The sequence below is a fragment of the Alosa alosa genome, chromosome 21, assembly GCF_017589495.1.
Source record: "Alosa alosa isolate M-15738 ecotype Scorff River chromosome 21, AALO_Geno_1.1, whole genome shotgun sequence".
Classification (NCBI taxonomy): domain Eukaryota; kingdom Metazoa; phylum Chordata; class Actinopteri; order Clupeiformes; family Clupeidae; genus Alosa; species Alosa alosa.
In genome coordinates, this window is record NC_063209.1 from 21,159,851 (window position 1) to 21,167,350 (window position 7,500).

Consider the following 7,500-nt stretch of genomic DNA (forward strand, 5'->3'; position numbering starts at 1 on the left):
CTCCAGCACCCCGTCTGAGCCACAGAACTGGGTCAGCTATGTTTGGAGCCTATGTGAAAAAGCAGCTGTGCTCACAAAAGGCTCGTCAAAACATTCCATATGTTAGACAAAGCGTGTTGCGTAATAAGCAGAGGGAAGATAAAAGAAAAGCACAGTGCTTATGAATGTGTCCAAAAACAAAAACAGTTAAGTCCTCCTTTCACTGGTCAAAACACAGTGTGGTCAAACAGTCACAGGTTTGTATGGTGGATTTCTATTGATAATTAAGCGCACAACTAACTAGAGTAAAGTCTAATAGTTAAATAAAGGATAATAAAAGGATAAAGGATAAATAAAATAAATAATATAAAAATAGTTGCAACCTAAATTCAGATGTTATGAATGCGACTCCTAGAAGAGAGGCACAAATTCTTCGAAAGAGCTAGCATGAGTGTCTAAACTGAGACAACAGTGCTTGGTTCACGTGCGGTTACTCACAAGTCACCACAAACCAAAACAGAAAGGGTTATGCAGTCAACTCTAAACATTTATTGTATGTAGAAACATTTTCCTGTGGACGTGCACACACACACACACACACACACACACACACACACACACACTCATACATATGTGTCTATACAAGCACAAATAGCTATATAATCAAGTCTAAACATTCATTTTATGTAGAAAAATGCATGTAAGCAACAAACTATGCAGTCAACTCTACAAATGTCCTCCTTTTAAGAAATCTCTATTTAAGAAATCTTATATCACTTTTTCCAGCACATGCAGTGAAACTCACAGTCCCTCCACATCACTGTTATATCCAGTGACTTGATGCTTAACATCGAAAAAAAACAAAACGTAGTCCATGAGAGTTAACATTAACCAGAAGGCATTCAGTGCTGCTGAGGGCAGAGCCATAGATGATGTAGGGAATATGACGTACCTTGGGAACACTGTTTGCTAGACTGGAGGAATGGGGGCTCGGACTGCCCAAGCACGCCATGCCTTCACCACTCCCAGACCAATCTGGAGGAACAAAAAAACATCCATTGGACAACAAAGCTAAGACTGTTCAACACAAATGTCAAGTGCATGTTGCCTTATGGCGATGAGACATGGACACACTCAAAAGTATTTGAGCGTGTTTGTTGCAGGTTTTCGTCAACAGTTGTTTGAGGCAGATCTTTCACATATGATGGCCAAGCTGTGGCATAGAACAAAGCAGAGCCCTATATTTGACACTGTTATGGTGCGCTATAAAGACTTGACAGATCTTTGGCAGGGACGAGCCTAACATCACATGCTAAGCCCCTTGAAAGAACGCTGAAGGTAAACGCAAACCATTGACATATGCGGGAAGAAGCAGGAAAGATGACCAGGGATCGAGATGGACACACACACACACACACACACACACACACACACACACACACACACACACACACACGGCACACAAAGGCAGGAAAGATGGCCTGGGATCGAGATGGATGTCGTATACCTTTGTTTCCCATGGAACAAAAGACTGATGACGATGACGACACAAACACACACACACTCACGTATAAATGAAGTGTACAAAAGCTACACTCACACAGTTTCACATATACAAACACACATCAATCACACATTCCAGCGACTGTTTCGATGTCTCCCTGAGTGTGTGTGTGTGTGTGTCTTCACATTTGTGCTTGTGTGTGTGTGTGTGTGTGTGTGTGTGTGTGTGTGTGTGTGTGTGTCTTGAGAAGTAAATGGCAGAGGAAAGATATAATACATTTTGTATTATATTTATTATATATCACACAGATCTCCCCGCACGCACACACACACACACACACACACACACACACACACACACACACACACACACACACACACACACACACACACACACACATCCGCACACAGACACCTATTCTAAGCTGCGTAAGCAGCGCTACCTTGGGTAACCTCCCTGGCCTGCTGCTTCTCAATACCCCCCCCCCACCTCTGACACACCTATCCTCTTCTGCATGATTAAAATATTACATTGGAGTCTGCCATTGGAGTCCCTCAGGGAGCAGCGTTCTGCTCTGCTCGCCTTTCTCCTCTCCTCTCCTTTCCTCTAGTCTCTTCTCCTCTCCTCTCTGCTCCTGTCCTCTCCTCTCTTCCCCTCTCCTCTCCTCTCCTCCCCTCTCCTCTCTTCTCTTCTCTTCTCCTCTCCTTTCTCCTCTCCTCTCCTCTCCTCTCCGCTCCTCTCTTCTCTTCTCTTCTCTTCTCCTCTCCTCTCCTCTCAGCTCCACTCCTCTCCTCTCCTGTCCGCTCCTCTCCTCTCCTCTCCTCTCCAGGCTGGCTGGCGGGCAGGCAGGCAGGCCCAGGGTTCATTCCAGGGGAGATATGTTAATGAGGGCGTGCTGATCGGAGGCTGCCAGCACCGCCATGCCACGCTGCGACCCCACCGGCTCGTGTCACATCACACACATTCCAGCGACTGTTTCGATGTCTCCCTGAGTGTGTGTGTGTGTGTGTGTGTGTGTGTGTGTGTGTGTGTGTGTGTGTGTGCTTGTGTGTGTGTGTGTGTGTGTGTGTGTGTGTGTGTCTTGAGAAGTAAATGGCAGAGGAAAGATATAATACATTTTGCATTACACAAATCTTTCAGTCCTTTGCTGGTTTAATCTTTTTCTCCCCATATGGCATAAACACAAATTGTGATTGGATGTTGCTCTCTTGCCTGTGCTGAGAGTCAGGTGATATTCTGAGCAGTGCATTCAATCTCCTCTGGCAGGGACTGGGCTGGAGAGAACAGGACCACTCAACACAAAAGTCTGCAGGACCTGGCTCCATTTCTATTACACTGTGCACCATACACTGCGTTATTCAGTCTTCTCTGTGGACCTCTTTCTCAGGCAGTTCAATCATGCTTTCCTTGGCTGCATCCTTGAGAATGTCTTTTCCTCAGTGCTTTTGTGCACACTCAACAGATTTGCTCGTAGGACTACAGCCTCTTATCCAAGCGTCCAAGCATCACTTTAAAAGTGCCACTGGATTACATCACACAGGAGGGTCAGGGTGGGTGGATGGAGGTGCAGGGAGAGAGATTTGGAGTGCTGGTTTCAAAACCATACAATTCTGCTGAGGCAGCCCATGTATGCAGGCCATGCATTCCTCCTCTCTCTCTCTATTTGCCTTATTCTCTCTCTCCCTCTGTTTGCCCTATTCTCTCTCTCTCTCTCTCCCTCTGTCTGCCGTATTCTCTCTCTCCCTCCCTCTTTTCCTCACTCACCTCTCCTCTCTTTCTCTCTCCCTCTCTATGCACTATATTTCTCTTTCTCTCTCCCTCTCCAAGCACACACACACACACACACACACACACACTAACAGTGGTTAGCAGAAAATAAGCCATTAATATCTACTTTGGTTCAAATGCAGCTTTTCTATGGATATATAAAAAACCCTGCAGGAATTCGAGGGCTGGCCACAAAATGGATTACGCTTGGCTTGACAACCTAACATGCCATTCACACGGAGACGTTTTGACAGCGAAAAAACCGCAAGTCCATAAATGCTTGGTTTCATCTTCTTTCTATTGTCACTTTTGGGTTTTTAAACACCCTTTCACTGGCACAGAGTGTTATCCTGCTGGAGCGAGACCAAATCTCTCGCTGGCTATGGCGCTATTAGCTTAGCAGCCTGCTCCAGGCCACTATCACCACCACCACTACTAACAGTGGACACAGCTGTGCCGTCGGCACCTGTGTTATGGTTCTCATTTTCTCCCGACCTGTGAAAACATTCTACCCAACCTCAGTGGTGGTGGCAGTGGTGAGTGGCCGTGTGATCGATGTGAATTGTGTGTGTTCATAGCACCTTGTTGAATCCACCCAGGCACATTTCCCCGCACGCTTTCTGAGAAGCCCTAATATGACAGTAATTTCCCCTGGAAATCGCTACTGCCAAAGTAAATCCACACACTGATGACGAGAGCTGTCCAAGACGCAGTCATCAAGCACCCCCAGCAGAAAACACAACACGAACAGATCACAGCGATGGGCAGACTTAAAGCGTTTATGATAACGAATATAAGAATGTTACAATGCCCACGCCCTCAATCATGAACGAGGCCGCTGATGTGACTAGAGGACTGATTTATCGAAGTCTCCAGGGTCTATTTTTATGTTTGCGTTTTTATTTGGCCAACCTTAATAAGTCACAGACTTGTCTTCCAGGAATATCTCAAGATTGAGAAAGGGGGAAAAAAAAAACTTGACTCGACACATACCCGAACGTTGCCAGGAAGAGAATCTAGAGAGAGAGCAGGAGAGAGCAAGAGAGAGAGAGAGAGAGAGAGAGAGAGAGAAGAAAAAATGGCATTCCTTTTCTGATTTGATTATGGCTTGTGGCAACGGTGACCGGCTTCAGAGGAAGCATAGAAGCCGGAAAAATACATTTCCAAACAAACAAACAAACAAACAAAATGGGATGAGTAAACAGGAGCGTCACACGGGTGTCCGGGCCTCCGCACGGGAGTTCTCTGACCAAAAGTTAACAGCACTTATGACACTTAAACACACATACACACACACTCTCTCACACACTGACACACACACACTCACAATCCCAAGTAAACAATCACCCACAATCACATAAACATGAACACCTTCACACACACACACACCTATAAACATAATAATTATTCAAACAAAATAATCATTCAAACAAGCACACACACACACACACACACACACACACACACACACACACACACACACACGCACACACGCACACACACACACAACACACACACACACACACACAAACCCCCACACACACACACACCACTTCACTTCAGTGACCCAGAGACTCATGCCTGACTAAAAATACTAAGAGGGGGTGGGGTGTGGGGGGCTAATAATATCTCAAGCGTAAAAGGGGGGTGATGAGTTACTGCGACGATAAGCCACGAATCACACACATGTACTTGGACTCTGGCGCAGCCTGCGGCACCGAAATTGGTGCCAGCTGTCTAGCCCTGCAAATATGTTGCTGCGGCAAGGCAAACGTGTCCAAAGATGAGGAATTAATCATTCCCTCATAAAACTCTGGCCACTTAAGAAACCTCAGGCACTCCATGTATTCCTTTCCATTTATGAGAGGTGGCACAGGTCCTCCCTGCGTTCCTCCTCACTCACACACACACACACACACACACACACACACACACATACACATACACACATGCGCGCACGCGTGCACACACACACATACACACAGCGAGACCCACGGTGCGGAGGGGTGTTGAAGGGAGTGGGAGAGGTGCTAGGCGCAGCGCAAGCATTCCGACAGGCTTTCTCAGAGGGTGACTGGGCCGCCAGGCTCTCCGCCCGCTCACCGCATGTCTGCAGCTCAGTCAAGGCCCCTCAGTCTCCCGCACCCACCAGGCACGCCTACAGACCAGCCAAGCCTCCCTCTCTATATGCCCCTCAGTCTCCCGCACCCACCAGGCACACCTACAGACCAGCCAAGCCTCCCTCTCTATATGCCCCTCAGTCTCCCGCACCCACCAGGCACACCTACAGACCAGCCAAGCCTCCCTCTCTATATGCCCCTCAGTCTCCCGCACCCACCAGGCACACCTACAGACCAGCCAAGCCTCTCTCTCTCTATATATGCCCTTTCCGGATTTACGTATTACCCCCAAAAGCCCCACATCCGCCTCTACAGGGACACTGCTTTCTTTTAAGGGGATGCTTGATATACATTTTACATCAGTGGACAGAAAGATGTTGTATAATGCCATTGTGAAATCTGCTAATGCTAATGTGCTTAAGGGGAGGGTTGACACAAAATGGAGGGGTCATTTTGGGGGCAGTGAAGATCTGTTACCATCATGGAGGGTACTGTACAAGCCCCCCATACCAAAAAGGTCTGGGGACCTTCAGTGGCGGGTACTTCACTGTGTCATGGCCACAAAGGTCTTTGTCGTCAAGTTCAGGCATGATCTCTCACCTTTATGTAGTGTCTGTAATGTACCCGATTCAGTGTTTCATGTTTTTTGTGACTGTCTGAAATTGTTGTCCCTTTTTCAGTTGTTGGAGGGAGTGGGCCAGAGGTTGGGGTTCACTTTCTCAAAAGAACTGTTCGTCCTTGGGGTTAAATACTCCAAAAACAAAAGGGAACTGTGCACCTTCATGAACTTCTTGATTGGCCAAGCAAAACTGGCAATATGGAAGGGAAATCGGTTGGAGGAGGAGGGCCAGACCTTGTGGACATGTTTAAAGCTTTGGTGGAATCAAGGGTTAGGGTTGAATATGCTTTCTTTAAAGTTTCAGACAGTGTGGCTCATTTCTCACAGAAATGGTGTATTGACAAGGGTCTGGTCTCCATTATTGATGGGGCCTTGGCATTTATATGGTGATTTCATGGGGACTGGGGGTTGGGGGGGGGGTTATACTGTAGTGTTTTAAGGTGGTTTTTGATCCATGCAATGGTTCAATAAAAGGGGTTTTAAAAGTCAAAAGTCTCTATATGCCTCTCAGTGTCTCTCTCTATATATATGGCTCTCAGTGTCTCTCTCTCTATATGCCTCTTAGTGTCTCTCTCTCTCTATATATATGCCTCTCAGCGCCAGATGTACGTAAATTTGCGAACATAGCGCTATCAGCGTCATGGACAAACCGCACATTGCGAACGCTGTCAGACCCAAGTTTCCGTCGTATTTATCAGTCGTTCAATCCTCAGTGTAAACTGCGCTTTTCTCTGCCTTTCTCCTACCATAAACGCAATTTTATTTAACGTCCACAACTGAATGGCAGCGCCTACAAGCGCAGTTGAATGAAGTTAACTGATGACAACATTAAAAAGAATCAAACGTTTAGCGTTCATGAAATAATACCTTACATGATAAGATGTCAACAAGTAAGGAGATAATGAAGATCAGTAGTTCTACTCAAAATACTTGTGCACGTAGGCTATGAGAGATTGGTCAAATCTAGCAAGTAGGAATGTTTAAGTGAATTACGTGAAAGTGAAATTAAGACATTTGAAAGGCCAACGGGGGTTAATGTTGTTTTTGATAGTACAAAGACTTACAAAACTGGTGCTCTAAATAGCAATTCTGTTGTCTTTGAAAGGTTCTCTTATTGACGCATTGAACTGCAATTTGGATTAACACCTGCTTTTACAAGGCGGAAGTATTTAGGCGCCAGAATAGGCGGCGCTTTCAGGAGCAGTCTTTGTACATACCGCTGAATACATAATTAGGCGCTCTTTACTCTTCCCCTCCCATCTTTTTACGCTAAACTCCCACTTTCCCCTGGATCCTCCCACGAATGCATAATCAAGACATTAAAAACGCAATCTGCCACTTTCAGCTCCAGCGACAGGCAGTTTGCGCTTTTACATCATTGCGGCCTGTTTGTACATACCTCACAATGATTTTACACGCAAGTTGCGAAACAAATACGCCTGAAGTGGGCGCAAAAGCGTTAGTACATCTGGCCCACAGTTTCTCTCTCTATATGCCTCTCAGTGTCTCTC